Here is a 25,699-nt window from a genome sequence, read left to right as displayed (position 1 = left end):
GAATTGTTAAGTGAGCCCTTGCAGCTGTTCAATTAGTAATACGGTTGTTAAATGAATTTGGCTTCCCCATTGACTTTGTGGGTCAGAAGGTTGCAAAAGGGGAATCACGTGACCCTGTGACACTGCAACCGCCATAAATATGATCCAGTTGCCAAGCGTCTGAATTTTGATCACCTGCAATGTGAAAAATGGTCATAAATCACTTTTGGGTCATAAATCATTTTTTTCAGTGGTTGCAACTTTGAACAGTCACTAAGTGAACTGTCGTAAATTGAGAACTATTTGTAAGTCTAAACTGAAAATGAAGTCCGCTTTAACTTATTGGGTGAGCCTGAGATAAAAAAAAAAATACAGATGTGGAAATATTAGACACAGCCTAAGCATATTTAAAGGTCTTTGATTTTGGTTGGAAAAACCTAGGGTTAAATCATCAATTTAACTACAAAGCTCTGTGAGTTCATCTGAATTAGTCACCTTTCTCTTGCTCAGCCCAATCTGTCTCACATAATGTTAAAGCAGGAGGAACCTCCCAGATAAGGTGCCTCAAAGGAAATGTGAGATAGAAATGGAATAAGAAAAGAATGTGCTTATTAAATTATGATTAGATGTATTTCTTGGCTTTATTTGGTACACCTCAAGATAGTGTACATAATATTTCTGTCTCCTGTTTTTCTTTCAGCAAAAAAACCCCCTGTGAAATGGACTGGGCTAAGAGAGAGAATGACTAGCCTGACTTCTATGTTAAAGGAAGACAAGAATTCATAGTTTTCCATTTGTAATCCAGCACCTTAAGCACTATGTCAAATTGGGTCTCATGTGCTGACCTCTAACATGAATATTATCATCAGCACAGCTGAAGGCTTTCTAACCCTGAACATATAAGAATATGGGATGAGAGTCATGTGGAAGACTTATGCCAGATGTGCTCAACCTCTTTTTGATGGTTCCAGAAATCATACCTTGGGTTTTCTCTAGCTAAGAGAAGATAAGATAACCTTTATTGTCATTTTTTACTGGCTATTGAGAATTGGAAATGAAATTTCTTGACATGCTATAGTTGAAGGAGAAGTGACATTAAGTCTTCTTTTAAGCATAACAGGCCAAAATAAAATCCTCAAACATTTTTCAACCTGCCGCAAAACACACACACATATAAGGGAAAACACTCAACAATGGGGAAAGGTATGGTTTCTCACTGCCATGAAGGCACCCAACCCTGACCTGTCTACTTTTGTGTGTGTGTTTGTATGTGTGTCTATTCATTTCTTACACTTCTATCTCTTCTTGAGGAGATCAAGATAACATACCCTATTTCATTCCTACAACAGCAATTGCACGTGAGATCATGATCAGCTCAGTCCCCCACTGGGCTCTGTTTCCCACTGTGGTCATATGAGAACTGGAACTTAGGTTATCCTGGAACCAGTAGATCTCTAACTTAAGCCTTAGTTCCCCTGGAATTGTGCATGTGGAGGGAAGCATATTCTGACCCTAGTCACATGCCGACAAAAAAGAAATAGAAAGATGGGATGGGGAAAACAACCTCTTGTGAATGGAGGCACTTGCAGGTTCATTTATGCCATATATAGGAGCAAGCTATAGCTCTGGATTTTTTACAGCAGGCCCACCCCCGAATTATGGACCACAGACTACATCCAACCCTCTGGAAGGTTACTTCCAGCCTACCAGCTCCTCCGATGTTCTGTGTTCCAATTCTTTCCAAACAGCACAGGCTGAGAAAGCAGAATTCTATTCACCACTGCTTGGAAAGGAAGGTGGAATTCCCTCAATTTCTCCAAAATGGAGGTGGTGGGGGTTGTAAGCCAGTTGGAGGGTTGCTGAACAAGGAAGGGGAAGCATCTTCCCCTTTAAAATTTGAAGATTCCCTTGCATCATTCGCCCCCTCCATGTAAAGAAAACCCCTTCCAAACTGGCTCAGAGACAGCCAGATGAGGAAGAGGAAGCCAGCTGGAGGGCACTTCCTTTGCCTGAGAGTAGGAGGGAGGGAACAGTGATTTGGATTGGTCGGGCCCTGACCTGATCCCGCATAGCTTCTCTCTGTTTTTATGTTTGCTAATGTTTAACATTTTTCTTATATCATTTGTCTGTACAAACATGGCATTGTTTCTTCGTAGTTGTCACATTTCTTTTTTTGCGGTTGTTGGGAATCATGTCACATTTCTTTTTTTGCGGTTGTTGGGAATCATGTCACATTGATCAAAATAAAACACATTTTCCCCCGGCTCATTTATAAAATTGATTTCCCAAAAAAATGTTTTCCCCTGAATGTTTGCAAAATATCCAGTGTGGCCCTCAGACCGAAAAGTTTGGAGACCCCAATTTACAGAGCCAAACTAGTCCTGCTCTTCTCTTGTGTTAGAAATAGGAAACGTTGATCCTTCAAACAACGAAGGGGGAGAACTTAACAGAAATCTGTAAGCTAAAGTAGGGGAAAAGGAAGATTTTCCATATCTCCAGTATCCTCTGATACAATGTTTTGAAAGATAAGAGATGGCCTTTGCTTCAGAAGCCCGCTATTTCTATAGTCAGCCTTCTGATCTCTATCTATGTCTATAGTAATAAGTAACATATTTGCCACAAATTTATACTAGGGCTTTATTTCTGTTTTAAGGGGCAACTAAGTACTATTGGCTCCAATTCTGTTTCCCTGTTTAAAAAAAATATTCTCAGTTTTTATCCATACTTTGAACTGAAAGTTTGTTACAGTCAAAGGACTGTATGAAAGTCCTTTGAATAAAAATAATAACAATGAAAGATTATGACTGTTCATGGGAAATCATTCAGAAAATAGTTTAGTCCTGCATTAATCATGGCAGCCAAAACATTTTATCTAAGTACACTCATGAAGACTTTAGAATCTGTACTAATACTTCTGATATCCTTCCAGTCGCTTTATGGAGATATTGGACAGAAAGTTCTGAATGTGTAGAAGTTTATTCTGTAGCCTGTCTGGATTTTTATATTTCCTTCTGTCTGGAATGTATATTTCCTCCCTCCCTCCCTCCCTCCCTCCCTTCTTTCCTTCTTTGATTTGTTGTGATCTGGCTAGTTCTGTAATTTATCTTCTTCACTATTGAATGTTTGTGCCTTATTGTTTCAACTACTGCATTTTAAAACTATTCTTTAAACAATAAAAATTGATAAACTGTGAGAATGATTTATTTCTCAAAGGGGAGGAAAAGAATCCTCTAGTTATAGTCTAATCTGACATAGCCAGAAGCAAATTCTATAACATTTATTTCAAATTTTGACATGTTGACTTTTTAACACAATTCTTTAGATCTCTCACATGCTGGGATTAGAGGTGAACCCCAGAGGTAGTAATTCTGAAAGATAAGTAGCGGCAACAGCATTGGAATAAAGATTTACTTCCGGGACAAGAGGTTTGGTATCTACAGCCTTCAATTTTTTTTATCCTAGCATCCTTCTGTACAGCCTGATAACCAACACAGGGTGAAAGCTTGCCAAGTTTGGTTGAAACTGTTTCTTACTTTAAGTAGTGCAGTTCCATAATTATTGATCTTGGCCTATAGAAGGTTCCTATTATTTCAGTTGTGGAACATTTCCCTTTAACTCCTATCATTCTGTGCTGTTCAGCTATTTTACATTCTACATTAAAAAAATGTTTGCCAGCTGATTTAAAACAGAATCTGAAAACATGCATATTTTTTTTCAAACTCACTAAAAAGATCTTTTATGTAAAAAAAAGGGGGAGCTTTTTCTAATGGGATAAGAACTCTACTATGGAAAGCTCAGCAACAGGATTTCCAGGTATTTAGAATGCTGCTTTTTTACTTATAGGACATTCATTAAACCTGATCGTGTGATTTTAGATGCCCAATACTATATAGAAAGATATTGACTTAGATGTGCTTCTTTAAATGAACTTAGGAGCTACATACCTACATTTTTTACAAGAGACAAGAGACATAGAAGATTCTGCCATGTGAATCAGGACAGAGTATGCATGTATCCTGAACTAAAATTATTAGATAATGTTAAACCACAACATTTCATTCTCTCTTTCCCAGTTAAACTTTACAGAAAAAAAAAAGTTGCTTGCAATGACAGGCATTAGAGATGAACAATGCCACTATTCTGAAACTATATTCCTTTGACACAGAAAAGAAAAGAATATAAAATTAGAAAGGCCCGAATAGAACAAATAAAAATATATCTTTTAAGGGATCAGATATGATTGCTTACAATCTGCTGCAGCCTTTCTTTTTATTTATTTTTTGGTTCTTATGTGTAAACCTGATCAGGTTTTAAAAAGTATAATAAATATTCTACAGGCAGAATAGCATTATAAAAGAAACTACATTTATTTAGTCAGCACATCTCATAATGTGAGACCAAGGTCTCGCCTTGTGGCAAATGGGGTCAAGTTGCATTTTGAGAAAGAGATTTGTGGGAAAGGAATGGAAACTGGGGAAAAAAAAAATATTTCTTTAGAAATACTTCAAAGCCTCTACCCTTGGAGACATCTTTTGGCCAGCAGCAAGGTCTTACGGCTCAGATAGGGTATTTCTGCCACTTGCTGCTTGGTGATATGGTGGCTTAATAGCTGCTGGCAGAATCTGGCTGCTAATGTTCAAAAAGGAGAAACAGAATCACAAGTCTAATTATCTCTTTCCTCATCAACAGTAATGGTGAAGTGCACCTCCTCCTTAGATCATTGCCTTTATTAAGCTTTCAGGAGTGCTCGCCTTCTGTAGCACATTTTGGTTATTCCATTTTTTTTAAGCATTTAAGATTATTCCAATAATACTAACTCTGCTTGGCATTTTGAAGTCCATTTTGCACACATGTCAAGTTCTGCCTGGGGTGGTAGTTCCAATTCTTCCACACTCAGTCAACAATATGATCTATAGTCCAATCCTAGGCGCAACCACTCAGAAAGAATTGTGTCCAATGGAGTTTGATGAGCCTTAGTCAAAGATAGGATTGTAGCTTCGAGCTATCTTTAATATATCCATTCCTTCTTCTTTCTGAAAGTCTCAAAGCCCGTTCCTAAACCGATGCCTCTAGTGTCGCCAATAAAAAAAAGACACTATTGTGCAGCTGTTCCATACTTTTCTACTTTAATAATTTTTTTGTGTGTGTACGTGGAAAGAAACAAGACAGAAGAATCAAAAATAAAACCGGAGAGGGTCAAAATGTGGAACTTGCGGATGAGTGGACCTCCCCAACAGAATTCTGTGCTCAATCTTCATGATTAAAATCCTCATCTGAAAGAAATATAAAGATGATTCCATGGAATTCTCCCCCCCCCCCAACTTCCATGGGTGCACTTATCTTTAAATTAGCAATTCCTAATTCAATTCAGTCATATTTTGCCAAACTTTTTTTTTCTGTCCCCTCTTTTGTGATCAGCTTTAACACCTTAACTTTTTTCTCCTTTTTTAAAAAACCTGCTGGTAACAAGGCCAATCTATACCCCTATTATGGATAGTAGGAACACTATGCAAATACAGAGTCTCAACTATGACAATAGCTTTTCTCAAACTGGCTGAGGTGAGTTGAATTTCAATAGTAATTCCCAGTCAGTGTGAGCAGCATTCATGCTGTTAAGAAGATGAAATTTAGACTCCCAAGCATCTATGGCTCTTCTTGGAGAATGTAGTATTACTACCACCATGTACACGTAGTCCTCAACAGTTACAACAGTTCACTTAGTGACAGTTCGAAGTTACAACAGCACTGAAAAAAGTGACTTATGACCATCCCCATGGTCACGTGATCAAAATTTGGATGCAACTGACTCACATTTATGAAAGTTGCAGTGTCCCAGAGTCACGTGATCCCTTTTTGCAATCTTCTGACAAGCAAAGTCAATGGAGGTACTAGATTCATTTAACAATTGTGTAATTAATTTAACAATAACAGTGATTCGCTTAACAAATGCGGCAAGAAAAGCCGTAAAATGGGGCAAAACTCACTTAGCAACATAAATTTTGGGCTCAGTTGTGGTCATAAGTCGAGGACTACCTGTAGTTCATTCCACTCAAATTAATTTGAATTATTATACTAGCAGATATTTCTTCACTGACATTTTTTTCCCCCTTCAGTGCTGTTGGCAGCCAGAACAAAATAAGCTCGGCAAGAAAGTTGTGCTGAGACATCATAGCAAATCTCTTTGGAAGTTAATTGCAATCAGCTATGATTTGCATGAGCTCAGCTAGGATTAGAATTGATAAATGGCAAAAAATTACCTTCCCCATTCTCCAAGGCATTCAAGTAGCACAGCCTCGAATGTCAAAATCATTCACTCTCTGAGCTTTTAAGTATGGCCAATGTTATCTGAACGGAATCAGCTAGATAAATAACAGGAACTGGAGAATAAGGGATGAATGGTACAAAACTATGCACTCAATGCCTTATTTCCAAATTCCCTGGAAAGATTCAGGCCAATGCCAGCAACTTCCTAAACTCTCAGAGGCTCCATAAGACTGCACCACCAAAATCTGACAACAAGCCACTAAATAAGGGTGCCATAATTTTTCACTAAAAAAAAAAAAAATACAGTAGCTATGTTATTATTAGGGCTTTATCCAATGGATGGAGAGACGGATAGTCAAACAGATGATAGATAATTTTTAATTCAACTCAAAGTAGCAAACATACCTAATACTTCTGCCTCCTATTTTTTCCTCACAACAATCCTATGAACTTAATTGGGCTGACTGGCCCAAAATCACCTAGCTAACTTTTATCCATCCATCCGTCCATCCGTCTGTCTGCCGTCTGGTCTGGTCTGGTCTGATCTGATCTGGTCTGGTCTGGTTGTCCGTCCATCCATCCATCCATCCATCCATCCATCTATCTATCTATCTATCTATCTATCTATCTATCTATCTATCTATCTATCTATCTATCTATCATACTCTGCCACCCAGCTTACATGAAAGTGACTCTAGGCTTTCATACTTAAGAGAAGCCCTGAACTCACAGTATCTTGTTTTTAGGCCAACACCTTCATCACTACACCTCACTGGCTCTCCAGAACTGTTAAACATTTGATATGTTGAAGGCATTTATAAAATGAGAGGGGATGAAGTGAAAGTCAAACAATTTCACTCTACCAGCAGTCATACTACGGTAAATAATTATATACATACAATTTTAATAATGTAAAATATAAAAACTAATATATTAAAAAAGCAGTCAACAGATACACTGCTAGAAAACCTGAAGGACCAGATTGGGATCAGACTGTCGTAGACAAAATATAACTATGTGGTTCCTAAGAGTCATCGCTATATACTGTAGATGGCCAAAAATGTTGTACAGAATTTCAAAGGCAGAGACAAATGTCACAGTGAGTTCTAGGCTCATTCTTTTATGGCTGCAATTTACTGAACTGGGTGCAGATATAAGTGTGAATATATTAAACCTGTAAAAGAAAATAGATATCTGCAACACACACATGCCAATGATGCACAGATTATTTCAGTGAAAGTTGTCCTATATTTATGGATAAAATACACCACTTCAATCTGAAAATTACAAAGTCAGGTCTCACGTAAAATTTTGAATTTTACTTCTGTTTAAATTACAGCTCTCTTTCATGCTTTCATAGATTACCATATGCCATAAGTTAAAGAGGAACATGTTCACCTTTTATGCTATTCATTTAATAGCAACAAGAGATGCCAACTGGTGTTAGGAAACTCTTGTTGATCAGTTATTACATAGAAACTGGATTTGGAATGAACAGACCTTCAAACAGGGGAGTTTGAAGTATTTGAACTATTGAAATATTAACACTGTTCCTGCTTCCTCAATCAAAGATGACTGCCTGTACATTCAATCCTGAATTGTTAATTATACATATTTGGAAACCATTGTATGATAATTATATATGTTACATTATTTAATTTAACTATATGTCTCTATGATGAGTAGAGAAGGAGGATCAATTTGTTCAGTTCAGGTTTTCATGCATCTTTAGACAAACTGCATTTTGCTGATACTCATATCATACTGCAATTGTGCATTTTAACAATTAAAGAAATTAATTAATACACCAATTTGTATGTAAGAAAAGTGCATGAAAATGGACATAAATTTTCATGCAGATCTTTTAACCAAAGGAAGAAAAGAGACTGAATAAATAATTTACAATTAGAAATCAGAGAAATAGGTTAAAATTGGCCTTGGCAGATTGGTCCATTGCTTCTAAGAAATGAATCCCATTTAAATCAATGGGATTCTTACCTATGCAGCTCCATAATTCCTCAAGCTCTTCCTGCAGCTACTGGCCTCTTGATTTGTTCTGCCATAAAATGGCTTCAAATACCAATCAACGGTATCAAAGTGTTATGAAAAACTTTAGTCCTTCGCTGCAATCTTTCAATCACCCAGTTTTCGGCAGCTCAGGTGTGGACAGCTTTTGATAACTGTGCAATCCTGTGCTTGCTTTAGAAGCAAAAAGAAAGCATGTGCTTTATTTTGAATGTTAAAAAGAGTTAACCATACATATACCTGGTCACATCCTTAAGTTCTAGGAATGCAGAAACATGCACCCTAGAATCCAGATAAAATTTTGGAAGTAAAATGAATAATCACTATATAATCTTTCATGGATCACCAGCCACTGCATCTGATATAACATGCTCATCATCAGCCCTAAAACCCTTTCCAATTTTTTCTAGTAACTCAGCCACTAGAGTACTAAAATCTGAAGAATATCAAACCTTTTCAATAGGCAAAATAAGGCAAATGCTTTACTTGGTTTGGTCTGCAAAAGGTGGACTGAGTATCTGAATTTGTTGCTAGCGTGGGTTGTTTTTGTTTTTTGCAATAGTTGGCCTTGGACTCATTGATTAACAGCTTTCAGCACAGTCCTATAATACCATGTGTTCCTTTGAGGTTTTTTTTCTTTTATTAAATGTAGGTGCTACCTGATTCCAAAATGTCTCTGAGTTTGATAATATTTTTTTCATGGAGATTAAAGCTGTCATTAAGCAACCACTTATGATATATTGTATTTTCAGTAACTACCTGCATTAATACAAAAACAAGAGAATCTTGCTAAGTTCAAATCCTGTTTGCAGGCAATGAACACACAGGAGTTGACCCAACACGGCTCTTTCCTACTGCAAGCGGTAAAACCTTAATCTTATATGCATCTCCTGAAAAGCAATTCCACTAAAGATTAATAGGGTTTATCTGGAAGTAAATAATGTTAAATTTTACTTAGCACTGCAACCCTCCGAACATTTAACCTGTAATCGTATTTAGCATGGGATTAATTTTTGGCATTTTGCCTACAGCATAATCTCACGCACATCTAGGAAAAGCCCCAGAGAGTTTAAAGGGAATTGCTCCTAACAAAATGGACACGTTAGGCTGGAGCCTGAGTTTCTGTTCTAAACATTGAGGCTTGCCTTTTATCATTCCTTTTTTTTTCAATTTTAATGAATATTTTCATAATTTTAGCAAGCATATACAAAGGACGGCAAACATAAAATACCTAACAACCACAGGTGTATTTATTTTTATTTTTTTTAAAAAAAACCTTCATTCATTTTGTTTTCATTTGCGATACTCCTGGTTGATTTTTTTTTTTTTTTGGCTCAGGAATAACAGGCTTGAAAACAGTAGTGAGATTACAACATCCAGCTGCCTGAACTATACCTAAAGCTAAATGCCACCGAGTTCAATATGTCTTATTTCCTAATAAGTATACTTAGAAATGCAAACTCAGTGGGGTTTACTTCCCAGGTAACATGTTCTGGATAAAGCTGTCAGTTGCTGTTTTTCCTCTGCTCAAAAAGATACAAAAAGCCAGTGGAAAGATGCCTGAATTCTTTTGAAGAGCCAAGCAAGAACAGAATCTCTGACCACTTTGGATGCTCACTGTATGGGGATCACCTCAGAATCCCAGCATCCATCATCTTGATCAGCTCGCAACACAGAAAATTTACACAGAGAGTTTAGTAACTTACTTTTAAAAAACCACCAGATTTCTCCTCTTATCTGTGATTGGAATTGCCAAGTGCAGGACCCATGTACCCTGTGAGTGTGTCTGTGTGTTTTCAGCCTAATACTGGGAACACACAGCCTTTCTGACATACTATTTTTTGGTTTAATACTTCTCACTAAATTAGAATGCAATTTAGTCATGAGTGAATATCCCTTAGAATCTATGGGCAGAAAATTAAGGCAGTGTAGTAGTAATTGAGAAGTTAAGCCAATGGAAATTGATTTTTCATAAATGGGGGTGTGGCTTTGCTCTGAGGCCAGGTTGAATGACCTGTTGACCTGCGGCAGTCCTCCACAGTATATACCATTCCATTCCTCAAGATTCCCCAGTCCTCATTAGCAGATCTTAGGAGCCGGGAAACCTTACGAGTGAGAAAAGGAGGTGCTCCCAATGGTAGAAGTGGAACTGTTTGTTGCTAAGGCAAAGCCATAATGAATACAACCCATTCAAGCTGTAACAGAAAAAGCCCACATCTCGACTTTTCATTCCCCTAGTAATCTGCAGTCTCCTTCTATTGAACTGAGTCTTTCTCTAACCTATTCCCGATTTGACACCACAGTTAGTCAAAACAAATGGGAAATGCAGAACAGATTCGCTACCTATTATCTTGCCTGGTATTGTAAATGTTGTAAGGAGATAAAGAAATCACTTTAGCAGGAAGCAATTCAAAGATGCTAAACAAGCACTAGTGGTGCATTCATGAATAGTTCTTGTCACCCATTCTCTCCTTGTGTCTTTGTGTGTGTGTGTATGTGTGTGTGTGTGTGTGTGTGCACATCATGTGCACAGACAGCATAAGACAACATTTGGAAGGGCTAGGATGCGTATTTTATATTTAAAATGAAATCCATTACATTTTGACTATAATATTCATTCTGGCATGGCAGCCTAATTCATCCATAAATGCCTCCCCATATTGCCAAAGGCAAGGGCATCATTAAATGGATTGGTTTGAAACACAACAAGGTTGGCAAGTATCTGAGCTTGAACAGATGGAAGATATATAACCAACGAGCCTTCTGTATTTGGGATATGGAACTGTGTCTTGTCATGGTGATTTATTATGATGATTGGTCACACAATCAGCCAGATGTTTAGACTGGATTTAGTATTTTTTATTTACCTATCAAGTCCTTCCCAAGGACCTGGGATAGGCAGATGATGTTTGATGGTGTTAAAGGTATTGTTGCAGTATGTAAACTGAAGCTTTTGCATTTGATTGATGATTTTGTCCATGCCAATGCTTTGGTGCTCCAGATGTTTTGGGATCAAGTGGTGCTTCAGATGTTTTGGGATTGTTCCCAAGGCACCTATTACTATTGGAAGTATTTTAGCTTTCTTTTGCCACAGTTTTTTGCAGGTCTTTGTATTTTGTGATTTTTCTCCCGTTCTTTCTCTTCTCTTCTGCTGCCTCCAGGTATTTAAACTAGCTCTGTCCTGGACTTTTCTTACTAAGGAGACTGATGGTTTTCTCATAATCCTGAGGATTTTCATAGTGGTCTGGACTAAAATCAAGGAGAGGCAAGTGTGTAAGAACAGGAATGGAGAACATCTGAGTCTCCAAACTCTCATTTATAGCCAAGGTTTCAAACATTTTTAGAAATTCAGAATGGGCTTTTAGACTTTGGGATGTATTTTTCTGTGTTTTATTTTTCTCAGTGTGCTAATCAGTGAGAAAATGAAAAGGAGAATAACCAGCAGGGCTAATAATACTCAGAGCTGTTGCTGAGCTTCTATCAACAGAGCTGAAACTTGAAAAGAATTTGACTTTTGGAGTTTGATGGCTTTCATTGCAATAACTGTTGCTCTGCAGATCCACACACAATCTATGGAACAAAAAAAATGTAGGTTTACCCTGAATCCCTATTACTCTAAAACAGCGGTTCTCAACGTTTGTGTGACGGCGACCCCTGTCACACAAACGTTATGCGCATGCGCGGCGCAGCGCCGCCCCCACGCGTGGTGCGCATGCACGGGGCTGCCCTCTGCGTGGTGTGCATGCGGGGGCCGCCCCCGGAGGCACGGCACTGCCCCCATGCGCGGTGCACATGCGCGGCACCGCCCCCGGAGGGGAGAAAATGGCAGATCGCCGCCTTTGGTGACCCCTGAAAAATGGTCAATTGACCCCAAATGGGGTCGCAACCCATAGGTTGAGAACCGCTGCTCTAAAAGAAGAGAACATATCTAGCTTAGGGTTGATCTGTGTAGCTATTGGTACCCTCTGAGGTTACTTGTTTGCTTGCAGATGTTTCATTATCTGACTAGGTAACATCATCAGTGTTAGTGAGTGTGAGGTTTGATCTCTGTATGACCTGTTCCTTATGATTCTGTCATGCCAATGTGAAACTCTCCAACAGGAAAAAAAAATGTTTCCAGCCAACTTGTCAATAGAAGAAATCAGAAGAAAGGCCATTGTACTGACAATAATCACTGAAGAGTCAGAACCTTCCTGTGTTTGTAATTTTCAGTGGCATCTGCAAAACCTTGAAATTTGAAAGTTAACTCCTGTTACACATTACACTTTCCCCATCTCATCTTCAGCAAATTATATAAATGATCTTAACACATTGTTTGGTGTTTCACAAAAGATATAATATGTGGTCCATAAACACCTCCAAGCCACAGTGTCTAAACTTTATCCTCCTCCTCTTCTTCCTCCTCCTCCTCCTTTGGGGGATGGGTTTATATACAATTCCACCAAACCAAGCAGAATATAAGGAAAGTCAGGTCAGTATATCATTTTCCTGGCAAGAGGTTATACAGCTATAGAAAAAGTAGACTGTGCTAAGTATTATAGATCATTTTGACTTTTGGGTGTTTCAGGCATTAATCACAAAAAAATATCTTAACATTGATTCCATGCATATATATGTGCTTGGGGTAGGGGAGAGATGGACAGGCATCTTGGAAGCAAGACAAAGGATAGCTAAATGTTTAAGTTCTACACTCAGATTGCAGGATACAAGACGGCAGGTAGAGGTAGGTGCTAGTTTTTGGAAGAGACAAAGAAGCTCTTCACTGTGTAGACAGTTCTGCATTGGAATCTGGCCTTGAAGCAGGGTCACAGCAGAAGGCTAGGGGAGCTAAGTCTTGCATGGTTATCTGGAAAGAGTTTGATCCTGTTGACCTTGAGGAAATGCAGGGTCCTTGTAGCTGTTAGTTTGGTCACTTCTGTATTGGTTCCATGTCCTTAGGTGGATCAAAGCTGCCCCAGAGGAACATGTGATTGGGCTCAGGTAGTGTTAATTCTTCCTTGATGGAGGGGATGATTCTGCCAGGTGTTAATAAGGTAGTGGTTTGCTCACTTCTCAAGGACCATCATTTGACCCATCAAGTCTGGACAGTTTTTGTCCAATTTCCAAACTTCCCTCTTCAGAGAAGGTTGTGGAGAAAGTGGTTATGCTGCAACTTCAAAGAATTCTGATGAAAGGAGACAACAAAAAGAGGAACTGGCAGAAAGTTTACTCATGAACAAGAGGTGAAGGAAAGCAAGCATAAGGCTTTGTGCAAGGAATACCAGAGTCATCATTGGAGATTATGACAATGTGAGCTGGAGAGCTGGAATTTCACCATGAGGAGAAACAGAGAAGCCTTTTGGAAATCTAGCCAAAGAGGAAAAAGATTCCAGGCCAGGGAGAAAGGGAGAATGAAGAACTGTCGCCGTAAACAATCAGCTAGAGAAGATATTGGAAGAGTCACTTAGAGTGAATCCATTTTGAATGGGTTGAAAAGCAGAATTATTTGATTGTCGGATGGTTATTCAGCTTTGTATATTGTTAAGTTCATAATACCAGTGTGGATCTGCATACTATTTTCAATGACATCAGTAAAAGATGTGCAATTTTTACAGAGAGAGATGGGATATTCTTATCTTATTAAATGCCACCCTTAAAGTTCTCCCCACCCCACCCTGGGAACAGTATAGTACCAGTGGTAGTTGATGGGAATACATTCTGGAGGATTGCTTGCTTGATCTCTGTGTAGAATCAGCTCTTACATATGAAACACTATACAGAGAGGAAAGAGTGCTACAACTGTGTTCATTCAAAAGAAAGCTGTGTGAGGATAGATGTGAGGAGGACATCTGTGTGCACAGCATGTTTGATAGGAATCATCCCTTCCAGTGCACCTGAGATACAACATAAAGAGAAGGTAGGAAATGTAACATATACATTTGGAGGTGATTCAAGAGGACAAAAGAACCCTTGAGTAAAAGGCATTAAATACAATACACTAAATACAATGCACTAAATACATACTGTATGTCTACTCATTATACCCTGCCTTAAACTGTCTGCCTATATTACTGTGGGACAGGGCTTTGAAAATCCTGTTTCTTAAAGGTCAAGACACCAAAAGTGGTCAAATATACAGAGCTTTTGCTTGTTCTGAAGTGTTCTTTGGCTAGTTGATTTTAGAATTGTGGGTTTTTGGCAATAAGTTGCCAAATTGGAAACTGGAAGAGTCAAAATAATACGGACATAAACAAATTCGAAATGTTTGTGGCTCTGCTTGCTTCTCTTGCTCAATCTGTATCATTTACATAGACTATTCACATCTCAGATAGACATGTGCTAGGAAGCTGAGTCTGAATATATCCACTTGTGAAAATGAAATAATCAGTTCTGTATCACTCTGCCTTTTGGGGCAAAAATATAAGCATAATCCAACCAACATTAATTTCTTTTAATGAGGTGGTTTTATTCAGAGAGACTTTGTTCTGATTTTTAAGCTTCCCATTGAAAGTCATTGCTCAGAAAACAAATATCTTGGGGTTAGTTGTTTGAATGGGAATACATTTGAATAGGAATATTTCTTATGGCATCAAAGAACAATTATAACTAAGTCTTCTATTACCATACAATGGCCTGATGCATATATGTATTTATTTACTTGGGAATTAGGATAATTCTTCCAATAAACAATGTATTTTATTGGCGTTTAATATATTCCATATATTCCTTGAAATATTTGTGAGGACCACAGCTTTTTTCCTTCAAAAAAGGAGGGGGGGAAGCAGATCCAGGAAATGAAAGACCAATCAGCTTGACACCAATACCTGGAAAGATCTTGGAAAAGATAATTAAACAACAAATCTGCAAGCACCTGTTGTTGTTGTTGTTAATTGCGAAGTCGTGTCCGACCCATCGCGACTCCATGGACAACGTTCCTCCAGGTCTTCTTGTCCTCTACCATCTTTTGGAGTCCATTTAAGTTCACACCTACTGCTTCAGTGACTCCATCCAGCCATCTCATTCTCTGTCGTCCCCTTCTTCTATTGCCCTCAATCTTTCCCAGCATTAGGCCCTTTTCCAGTGAGTCCTTCCTTCTCATTAAGTGGCCAAAGTATTTGAGTTTCAACTTCAGGATCTGGCCTTCTAAAGAGCAGTCAGGGTTGATCTCTTCTAGGACTGACCGGTTTGAACACCTTGCAGTCTTGAGGACTTGCAGGAGTCTTCTCCAGCACCATAGTTCAAAGGCCTCAATTCTTTTACGCTCAGCCTTTCTTATGGTCCAACTTTCACAGCCATACATTGCAACTGGGAAAACCATGGCCTGGACTATACGCACTTGTGTTGGCAGGGTGAGGTCTCTGCTTTTTAGTATGCTGTCTAGATTTGCCATAGCTTTCCTCCCCAGGAGCAAGCGTCTTTTAATTTCTTGGCTGCAGTCCCCATCTGAGGTGATCTTTGAGCCCAGAAAAATAAAATCTGTCACTACCTCCATTTCTTCCCCATCTATTGCCAGGAATTGAGAGGGCCGGATGCCATGATTTTGGTTTTCTTAATGTTGAGTTTCAAGCCTACTTTTGCACTCTCCTCCTTCACCCGCATCAAGAGGCTCTTTAGTTCCTCTTCACTTTCTGCCATTAGAGTGGTATCATCCGCATATCTTAGGTTGTTGATATTTCTCCCGGCAATCTTAATTCCAACTTTTGATTCATCTAGCCCTGCCTTTCTCATGATGTGCTCTGCATATAAGTTAAATAGGCAGGGTGACAGTATACAGCCTTGCCGGACTCCTTTTCCAATTTTGAACCCATCAGTGGTTCCGTGTCCAGTTCTCACTGTTGCTTCTTGACCCGCATATAAGTTTCTCAAGAAACAAATGAGATGGTCTGGTACTCCCATCTCTTTAAGAACTTGCCACAATTTGTTGTGATCCACACAATCAAAGGCTTTAGCATAGTCAATGAAGCAGAAGTAGATGTTTTTCTGGAACTCCCTAGCTTTCTCCATGATCCAGCGTATGTTGGCAATTTGATCTCTAGTTCCTCTTCCTCTTCGAAATCCTGCCTGTACTTCTGGTAGTTCTCGATCCACATACTGCTGTAGTCTAGCTTGTAGGATTTTAAGCATAACTTTACTAGCATGTGAAATGAGTGCAATGGTGCGATAGTTTGAACATTCTTTGGCATTGCCTTTCTTTGGAATTGGAATGTAAACTGACCTTTTCCAATCCTGTGGCCACTGTTGAGTTTTCCAAATTTGCTGGCACATTGAGTGTAGCACTTTTACTGCATCGTCTTTTAAGATTTTGAATAGCTCAGCTGGAATACTGTCACCTCCACTACTTTGTTGTTGCTCAGATTTTCTAAGGCCCATTTCACTTCACATTCTAGGATGTCTGGTTCGAGGTCAATGACCATCTCATTGTGGTTATCTGGGATGTTAAGCTCATTCTTGTATAGTTCTTCTGTGTAGTTTTGCCATCTCTTCTTAATCTCTTTTGCCTCTGTTAGGTCTCTGCCATTTTGGTCCTTTATCATGCCCATCTTTGCATGAAATGTTCCCTTCATATCTCCAATTTTCTTGAAGAGATCTCTGGTCCTCCCTATTCTGTTGTTTTGTTCTATTTCTTTGCACTGTTCATTTAAGAGGGCATTCTTATCTCTTCTAGCTACTCTCTGGAATTCTGCATTCAATTGGGTGTATCTTTCTCTTTCTCCCTTGCCTTTCACTTCCCTTCTTTCCTCAGCTATTTGCAAAGCTTCCTCAGACAGCCATTTTGCTTTCTTGCATTTCTTTTTCTTGGGGATGGTTTTAGTTGCTACCTCTTGTACAATGTTGCGAACTTCCATCCATAGTTCTTCAGGCACTCTGTCTATCAGATCTAATTCCTTAAATTTATTTGTCACCTCTACTGTATATTCATCAGGAATATGATTTAGTTCATACCTGAGTGGCCTAGTGCTTTTCCCTACTTTCTTCAATTTAAGCCTAAATTTTGCAATGAGAAGCTCATGATCTGAGCCACAGTCAGCTCCTGGTCTTGTTTTTACTGACTGTATAGAGCTTCTCCATCTTTGCCTGCAGAGCACATAGTCAATCTGATTTCTATGTTGACCGTCTGGTGATGTCTTGGGTTGTTGGAAAAGAGTGTTTGTTATGACCATCATATTCTCTTGACAAAATTCTATTAGCCTGTGCCCTGCTTCATTTTGTACTCCAAGGCCAAACTTGCCTGTTATTCCGATTATCTTTTGGCTTCCTACCTTAGCATTCCAATCCCCCATGATGATAAGGACATCATTTTTTGGTGTTAATTCTATAAGGTGCTGTAGGGCTTCATAAAACTGGTCAATTTCATCCTCTTCAGCACCAGTGGTTGGGGCATAGATTTGGACTATTGTGATATTGAATGGTTTTCCTTGGATTCGAATTGAGATCATTCTGTCATTTTGGGGATTGTATCCCAGTATTGCTTTTCCTAATCTTTTATTGACTATGAAGGCTACTCCATTTCTTCTGAGGGATTCTTGCCCATAGTAGTATACCTGATGGTCATCTGAGTTAAATTCACCCATTCCTGTCCATTTTAGTTCGCTGATTCCTAAGATGTCGATGTTCAGTCTTGTCATCTCTTTTTTGACTACGTCTAGCTTGCCTTGATTCATTGATCTTACATTCCAGGTTCCTATGGAGAAAAAATCTTTACAGCATCGGACTTTCCTTTCACCACCAGATATATCCACAGCTGAGCGTCCTTTCGGCTTTGGCCCAGTTGCTTCATTCTTTCTGGCGCTACTAGTACTAGCCCTCTGCTCTTACCCAGTAGCATATTGGACACCTTCCGACCTGAGGGGCTCATCTTCCAGCGTCATATCTTTTTTCCTTTTAGTACTGTCCATGGGGTTTTCATGGCAAAGATACTGGAGTGGTTTGCCATTTCCTTCTCCAGTGGATCACATTTTGTCAGAACTCTCTGCTATAACCTGTCCGTCTTGGGTGGCCCTGCACGGCATAGCTTATAGCTTCATTGAGTTATGCAAGCCCCTTCGCCACGACAAGGCAGTAATCCATAAAGGGGTAAGCACCTACAAGCAAGCACCTACAAGCAAACAAAGTTATAACCAGTAACAAACATGAATTAGTCAAAAACAGATCATGCCAAGCAAATTTTATCTCATTATTTGACAAAGTGACTAAATTAGTGGATCAGCTAAATGCTGTGGACATAGTATACTTAGATTTCAATAAAGCATTTGATAATCATCCACCTATAGATAAAATCAATCCTTTGCACATTGACTGATATTATCATAACATCCCATAATAGATCTGTAAGCATCTGAAATGCCAAGAGAATCTATTGCTAGATGACATGCATGGAACTTAAATATTCATGCTGACTACATTAGGATTTCATAGTCTCTGGGACAAATATAGGACCAACTGATACTTATTGGATCAATGCACAGAACATAGGATACCTTCAAAATAATCTTCACCTTACATGAAAGGAATAGTTTGAATATTTGGGGACAGCTGAAAAAACAAGACTCTTAATTTGGAAATGTTCCTAGAAAATATATATACTGTATATAAACTGTATGTGTGTGTATGTATATATACACAATGTGTGTGCGTGTGTATGTGTGGTGTGATAAAGAGAGAGAGAGAAATATCAACTATTGTGTTAAGGATCTGTTGGATACTAAGAAATTGTGTGTTTTTAAATTGAGTTGGCTTTCTGGGTTTTATTTTAAGAACATATAGCAGGTTCCTGATCTAAGAACCATAAATGGTATCCCGAAGTTCATTCTTCAAAATGTGGGTGGAGCTGAGACAAAAAGGAGGTAGGTCAGGACAAACATACCAAAATATCAAATAAATCATGCATAGTTAATATAATTCATTCCCATATATAAACATTTCTCATATAACCTATTTCAATTCACATGTAGTTTTCTGATTTTGCCTTCCAAGTTGTATTGAAATATGAAGTCAATATCCTTTTTCCAGAGAACTAGCACCATGGCAAAAGTCAGATGAATTTCACCTTCCACCAACATTCAATTGCAAATGTTCATAACTTTGATTTGGTAGTTCTTCCTTCTATACCCATTTAAATAAAAATATCTAGGTGGGCCAAGATCAACAATTGTATGAAACTTGCTGACCTCTAAGCATAAACATGACATTTCAGAACTCAATGACATGTCCATATACTGAAGCTTCTTATTGTTTTAAAAGAAAATTATGCTAAATAATTTAATCAAGATCAGATAAGGTATCTTTCTCAAAAGCAAATGACCAAGACTGAGAACCTAGCTCAAAATTAGCAATCCAGTAAAATATCTTGATGAAAATGTTACCATTACATTTTTAAAGAATTCTTTGCAATGGATAGATTCTTTGCCTGTAAGATTCATAATTCAGAGGACAGAAAGGCTTGGAAAAGTATTGATAATCTGTTCTTACACCATTTTTTGTAGACGAGGTAGATCTACAGGTCCTGAATTAGAACTAATTTCTTGTCAAAACACACACACACACAAACATGCACACACACATACACACACACACTACCCTCACATCCCCACTTCAGTCAGAGAAAGGTTCCAAGACAGAAGCCAATAAGGAAAGAAAATCTCATTCTGTCAAATTCCAATAGTTAAAAACCTTTCAGATTTGAAAGCCATAAAGTGCAAGTTGACTTACGCACTGAGTCAACAGGAAAACTGGTTTACTAATCCACAGGATTGCTCATTCAGGTGTTTATACATAAAACTACAGATATGTTCTCCAAGGGAACATTAGCAGTAGAATCCTAGTCACATCAAGAGTGCTTCCTTCTCAAATTTTATTTAAAAAACTACATAGAAGACTAGATTGGTATCCAACAGTAATCCCAAAGGGCAAGACATAAGAACCCTCTTTTGTTTTTCCATTATTTTACAGATTAGGGAGAACATTTATTCAAAGTGCAAATCTAAGTCAAATAGCTTAAGTGAACTCACAAATGCAACCATTGTGTTCCTTCCACTTTATGAAGTGTACTATGCCTGCTTTGAGACCATAGTCAAAACAGCTGGTCTGCAAGCAGTAGGTATGTTCACCGCCTTGAGTTACTTATAAAGTAATAAAAGTGGGCTAACAATAAACAAAGAAAATAAAGAAAATCCATATCAATAAATGAATAAATATCAATGCCCACCTGATAAATAAATATAAAGAAAATTCACATCGGAGCCTGACTCTACTAATCTTTAGTGGCAACGTTGTTAATTTCTCACATCAGAATCATTGCAACGTGGCAGGTTAATGTTTATGCCAATGCACGATCATAAATCATGATTTAAAGCTTGGTTTGGCAGTGAGGTTAATGCTGTGACCAATGGATTAATTTCAGTTTTGCTAGCTGCTTCAAATTTCATAAACTTCCATAACAAAGTTGCTATCTAAATAAGCTTTAATATTAGAACATGGCATTAAAATATACCTATATTGGATTATCTCTCCCCCCCTCTTCCCCCCTACACACACACACACATCACATACATAAAATAAATGATGAAATAAAATGTGTTCAAGATTTGCAGCATCACAATTAACTGGGAAGGGAGGTCTCCTTAAATTTCCATCCCAAAATATGAACAGGCAGGTTATGAGGAGGGAAAAATTCTTCAAAAAAAGCAAAACATTTTGGTGAAACATTTGTTCAAACTTTCATACAAGTTTCTGATACTCATTCTATGCACGTGCAAAGGGAACTGGGATACATCTTCAATAGGTTCCTTGGTACTGGTTTTGGTGCCTCATCTTTTAATGCTCTAACCTTTCTCTCCATTGGGATGAAGAATTTTCGGCTGCAAGAGATTTGCTCTCACTGCACACATTGAAAGATCTTTAATCAGCACAATCTAGAATAGGCTAGCCTTTTCACAAGTGTGAAAACTATTATCAATAGGAAACGGGACTTTAATCCCTAAAGGGGACACTTCCAAAGCCCTCAAATGGCTGCAGAAGATTGAAGCTACCTTCAATCTGAATAGTACTGACTTGCTTTTAAGAACCTCTCCTCTGCTTCTCGTATCTGAACAACTAGGGACTAGGGTTGCCAATTGCTCAAAACTGGGGGCAGAAAAGCCTGGCTAAACATGCCAGGAAACAGACAAAGGCTGGGATAAAATCAGTGGGAAGCGATTCGGGACCTGCCGCTGTTTATTAGCACATTCAATCACTTCCTCTCACTGTGGCAACTGGACAGAGATCCGCATTTGTATCTTAAAAGAGAAACAGTGAAGAGCAAGGCTCGTCTGCAGATTCCCCATCCTGCTTCCCAAGGAAAAGATGTGCCCTTCAAAAACAAAGAGGCAAGACATGGGGGGGGGAAGGGAGACGCTGACGTCCTCAATCATTCTTGTCATGTCAGAGGAAGAGGGAGTTCTCAATCAATTTGCTAGAACATTTAAAGTTCAAGGCACAGATTTAGGGCAGCGCCATCGCAACCTCCAAAGAAAGCTCCTGCAGAGAGCAAGACTGGGGATTTTTTATCTGGCAAGCTCAGAGATGCACATTTCCACCAAATACTTTCCCACTGTACCTCCTCTGTAGTAACTCTCTAAAAAAGCAAGGCAGGGAAATATTTGCATGTGGGTGCTTCTACAGTATATGCAAATATCTTTAATGTAATCCCACATCTAGCACCGTTTTTTTTCATGTAAATTTGCAGACATATCTGCACATAATATAAAGCATGTCTTGCTCAGAACTTTTAACGCAGCAAGCAAGAACCATGTGGGAATGTTGTTTCATCTACGGAGTAATTTGCTGATTCCACCATAAATGCATGACCCAGCAAACTATTTTTTCTTGAGTAACCGACTGGAAAACTACACTGGTTCTGTTTAAAGATATTTGCTTTTCAGTCATGCAGTTTGGCTCGCTCTTAGAAAAAGGTCTAAAGCATCTGTCTCCCTCTCTCTCCCATGTGAAGCCAGAAAAAACTTTAATAGGGGCCATAAAGAAACATCCCTTGACCTCTTTGGTGTATCTCTGGAGGAGGAACAGCAGATGTGCTCTTGATCCCTTTCTGGTTAAAGGCAGCAGATGTGCTTCTGAGCGGAGTGTAATCTTAGCCATTACACTTCATGATGATCCTTGAATGTCATCAGGAGTTACCGTATCTACGACTATCCAATTGCACTTCCAAAGCGCTGCATTTAACTCTCCATAAAATATGGATTTTATTGCAGCACTGTCAAGACCTCATTCATAACCGCTGACCTCGGGGCCATTTACCTATCCCGCAATTCCTCCAGCCTTTGAATTAAAACACTCACACACACACACACACACACACACACACACACAGACAAACACACACAGACTGCGTTTCAATATCTAGATTTTTGTCTCACCCTAACATTTTCTAGAATCCCTCAGTGCCCATCTATACATCTCCCCCCCCCATGTTTTCCTCCGTTTAACCTGCACGAGGTGTTGTAGTTTAGCCGCTGGCTTCAGCAATTTCTCTCTCTCTCTCTCTCTCTCTCTCTCTCTTTCTCTCTCTCCCCCTCCCTCCCTCCCTCCCTCCCTCCCAGCTCTTCCTAACAGAAAACCTTTTCTTTCAGCCGCGCATCCATTCTAAATCAGCAACCTTACCACCGGCTCTCCTTCTTTCCTCGGCCCAGAAGAGGGGGAAAAAAAAATAAATCAGATCTCCGGAGAAGTTTTTTTCTTTGAAGAAAAAAAAAAAGCCAGCAAAAAAGAGGAGGCTTTTGGGAGCTTCTCGGGATCCGGCCGGCTTCGCAAACGGCAGTCAGGCAAAGGCATCCGACTCCTCTACTTAAGGCGACGGGGACCGCACTCCTCCTAACGAGCCCATTAATTTCGCGCATCCAATTGCCACCCTATCCGTGCGCCAAGCAGGCGCGCTGCCTTTCCCCAGCTTTCCAGAGCGTTGCGTTGCCAGTGCGCGAATCCCGGCTCCTCGTCTGCTCCCCCCCCCCCCCGACTAACGGACCTGCCAACTTTTGCAAACAACCAGGAAGGGCTGAGCTTTTACGGCAGCCCAAACAAACAAACAAATAAACAGGGAGAGAGAGAGAGAGAGAGAGAGAGAGGAGCGAGACGGCGTGAGAGAGAGAGAGAGAGAGAGAGAGAAAGAGAGAAGCCGACGCCACCCCAAAGGGAAGAGGAGCCACTTTGCCGGCAGGTTTCCCGCGGACCTGGGGGGGGGGGGCGACGGCGGCGGCTTTCCCGAAGCTCAAAGCCTCAGCTTGTCCCAGCCTTACCGTGGGGAAGCGCAGGCGAAGGATGGTTTTGAGCCTCTCAGTTTACAAAGCCGGGCAGGAAACGCGGCCAGGCGTCGGTGGCAACGGCGCCGCTACTCCGGCTGCCTTTCTCCGCCTCCTCTGCTCCTGCGGCGGCTGATGGTGCGGCGGCGACTTTCTTGGACCGGGGCTCTTCCGTCTCTTGCTCGCCCAGCATCCCTTTTACAACTCTGCCTTTAGTGGGGGGGGGGGGAAGGAAGGAGGGGGAGCCAAGGCAGAGGGCTCTGGGGAGGGGGGCGGGTTCGATGCAATGCCCACTCAGCCCTCGCCAGGCTCTGAAGGGGAGAAGAATACGAGGAAGGCGAACAAGAAGAGAATAAGGAGGAGGAGGAGGAAGAAGAAGAAGAGGGGCACGATCCCTCGCCCGGTCCCTTGCAGACGCGCAGCTACTGGACGCTCCCGTTGCTGCTGCTGCTGCTGCGGCGGCGGCTGCTGCTGCTCTCTCGGCCGCGCCGCTTAGAACTGCAGCCTCCGAGAGGAAGGTTAAAGGCTGGGGGGAAAGAGAAATCGCCTCTTCCAGGCACCCGGCGATTTGCAAGTGAATGAGATGGGAGGGACGAGGGGGAGGTCTTTGTGGAAGGACCCCCCTCCTCCCGCGCTTGTCTGAATGGGTGACAAAGACTGGCTTTCTTGGCGGGCGGGGGGGGGGGAATCGCTCCAGCAAGTCCTTATCCGGCCAACAACTAAGTGTGTTCAGGCATTTGTGTGTTCGTTGCCTATGCCTTTAAGAGGTAGATTTATCTCCTCCGCCCTCAGTCTCTCGGTTACTACCCATACTCCCGGGTTTAAAGTCACTGATCCCCAGATTTTTTTTTATTTTTGCACATTTGGGGAAAGATTGCTTCTAGGAGCTCGGCCACCTTATCATGGATATAGAAATCAAATGGCGCAGGTGCTAAAATAGACCCTTGGTTGAAGCCTTGTAGGTAGGCGCACTCTAGAAAAGCTGACTTGAACGGTCAAGCCTGTGATTTGATTTACAATTAGTTTTTGTAGAAAGGGAGGAAAGAGGGCCATTAGGGCAGGGGGCTCAGTCTCCAACTCTGGGCAAGAATCCAAGTACAAGCATCCAGGTCCTTCTGTTTGAACCTGGTGAAATGGTTAAAGCGCTGGCCTAGATATTAGGAGACTGTGAGTTCTAGTCCTGCCTTAGGTATGAAGGTTAGCTGGGTGACTTTAGGCCAGTCACACACACTGTCTCTCTCTCAGCCCAACTTGCCTCATAGGATAGTCATGGGGAAAATAGGAAGAGGAAGGAGAATTAGATATGTTCACTGCCCTGAGTTGTACCTTATGTAAAATAATAATAATAACATAAAATTCTAATGAATAAAATAAACACTTCTAGTGACGGAAAGTCCACCACAGGTTCCTCTGATGAATTGCACTATTTAAGAATTCCCCCCCCCTAAATTGTTGAATGTTAAGAAAATATTCTTCTTTCTTAAATACACTGTTCTGTAGCCCCTCTTATATTTGATATCCTTTTAAGTACCTGAGAATGGTACATGATCCCTAGTCTTTTTTCTGAAGATGAAACATCTCAAGGTCTCTCAAACATCTCCACAGAATTCACTTTCCTATCCTGGATCATCCTTGTTGCTTTCCTCTGAGCATATTCTAAACTCTCAGAGTTCTTACAAGGTACCTTAGTACCAAAATGGAATCCATTTTCCAAGGCAACTAACTTAGTATAAAATAGAATAATACTCACATGTAATTTGGAATCCATACGTCTGTAGATGTAGCCTGAAATTACACTCACCATTTTTGCAACCCTGTCAGGCTGTTGACTTTAGCAGTCCTTGACTTTATGCTAATTTAAAATAATTTCCAAGGTGAATTCAAGATGTTGCTGATAAATATAAAGTCAGTTGAGCCAGAATATTTAAAAACCTGTATTATCTCGTATGTACTTTCTTTCCTCTATTATTCCGGGACTACTTTCAGTTAGCTCAATTGGCTATGATGTCACTCAGCAAACTTTTATGCTGTGACACCCAGGTTATGAGCCTTCCTTTCAAGCACCTTTAGAGCTTTTTGGTTTGAAGTTCTCTTGACTGCTGAATCCAGTTTCAGTCTTAAACATGATGCCTTCCTTCCTCATCATGGGCTCCTTCTAAATT

At 40.0% G+C, this 25,699-nt stretch overlaps 1 protein-coding gene across 2 annotated transcripts in view; it reads right to left on the bottom strand.

Annotated features, from left to right (window-relative positions):
• The window catches only part of CDH6 (cadherin 6), a 181,106-nt gene extending 157,007 nt beyond the window's left edge, over positions 1-24,099 (bottom strand). Inside the window, exon 1 of one of the 2 annotated variants that reach the window (XM_039356237.1) lies at positions 23,535-24,099. The gene's annotated coding sequence lies outside the window, so the exon portion shown is untranslated. Of the gene's footprint in view, positions 1-22,902; positions 23,138-23,534 lie in introns of those variants that run through there. The other variant, XM_039356238.1, reaches the window with a different exon arrangement.
• Between the last annotated feature and the right edge of the window lie 1,600 nt (positions 24,100-25,699).

Source organism: Crotalus tigris, unplaced genomic scaffold, assembly GCF_016545835.1.
Source record: "Crotalus tigris isolate CLP2741 ecotype Arizona unplaced genomic scaffold, ASM1654583v1 scf7180000018807.1825209, whole genome shotgun sequence".
NCBI lineage: Eukaryota > Metazoa > Chordata > Lepidosauria > Squamata > Viperidae > Crotalus > Crotalus tigris.
The sequence above is the reverse complement of the archived record's forward strand: the minus strand, read 5'-3'. Positions and strand labels throughout refer to the sequence as shown.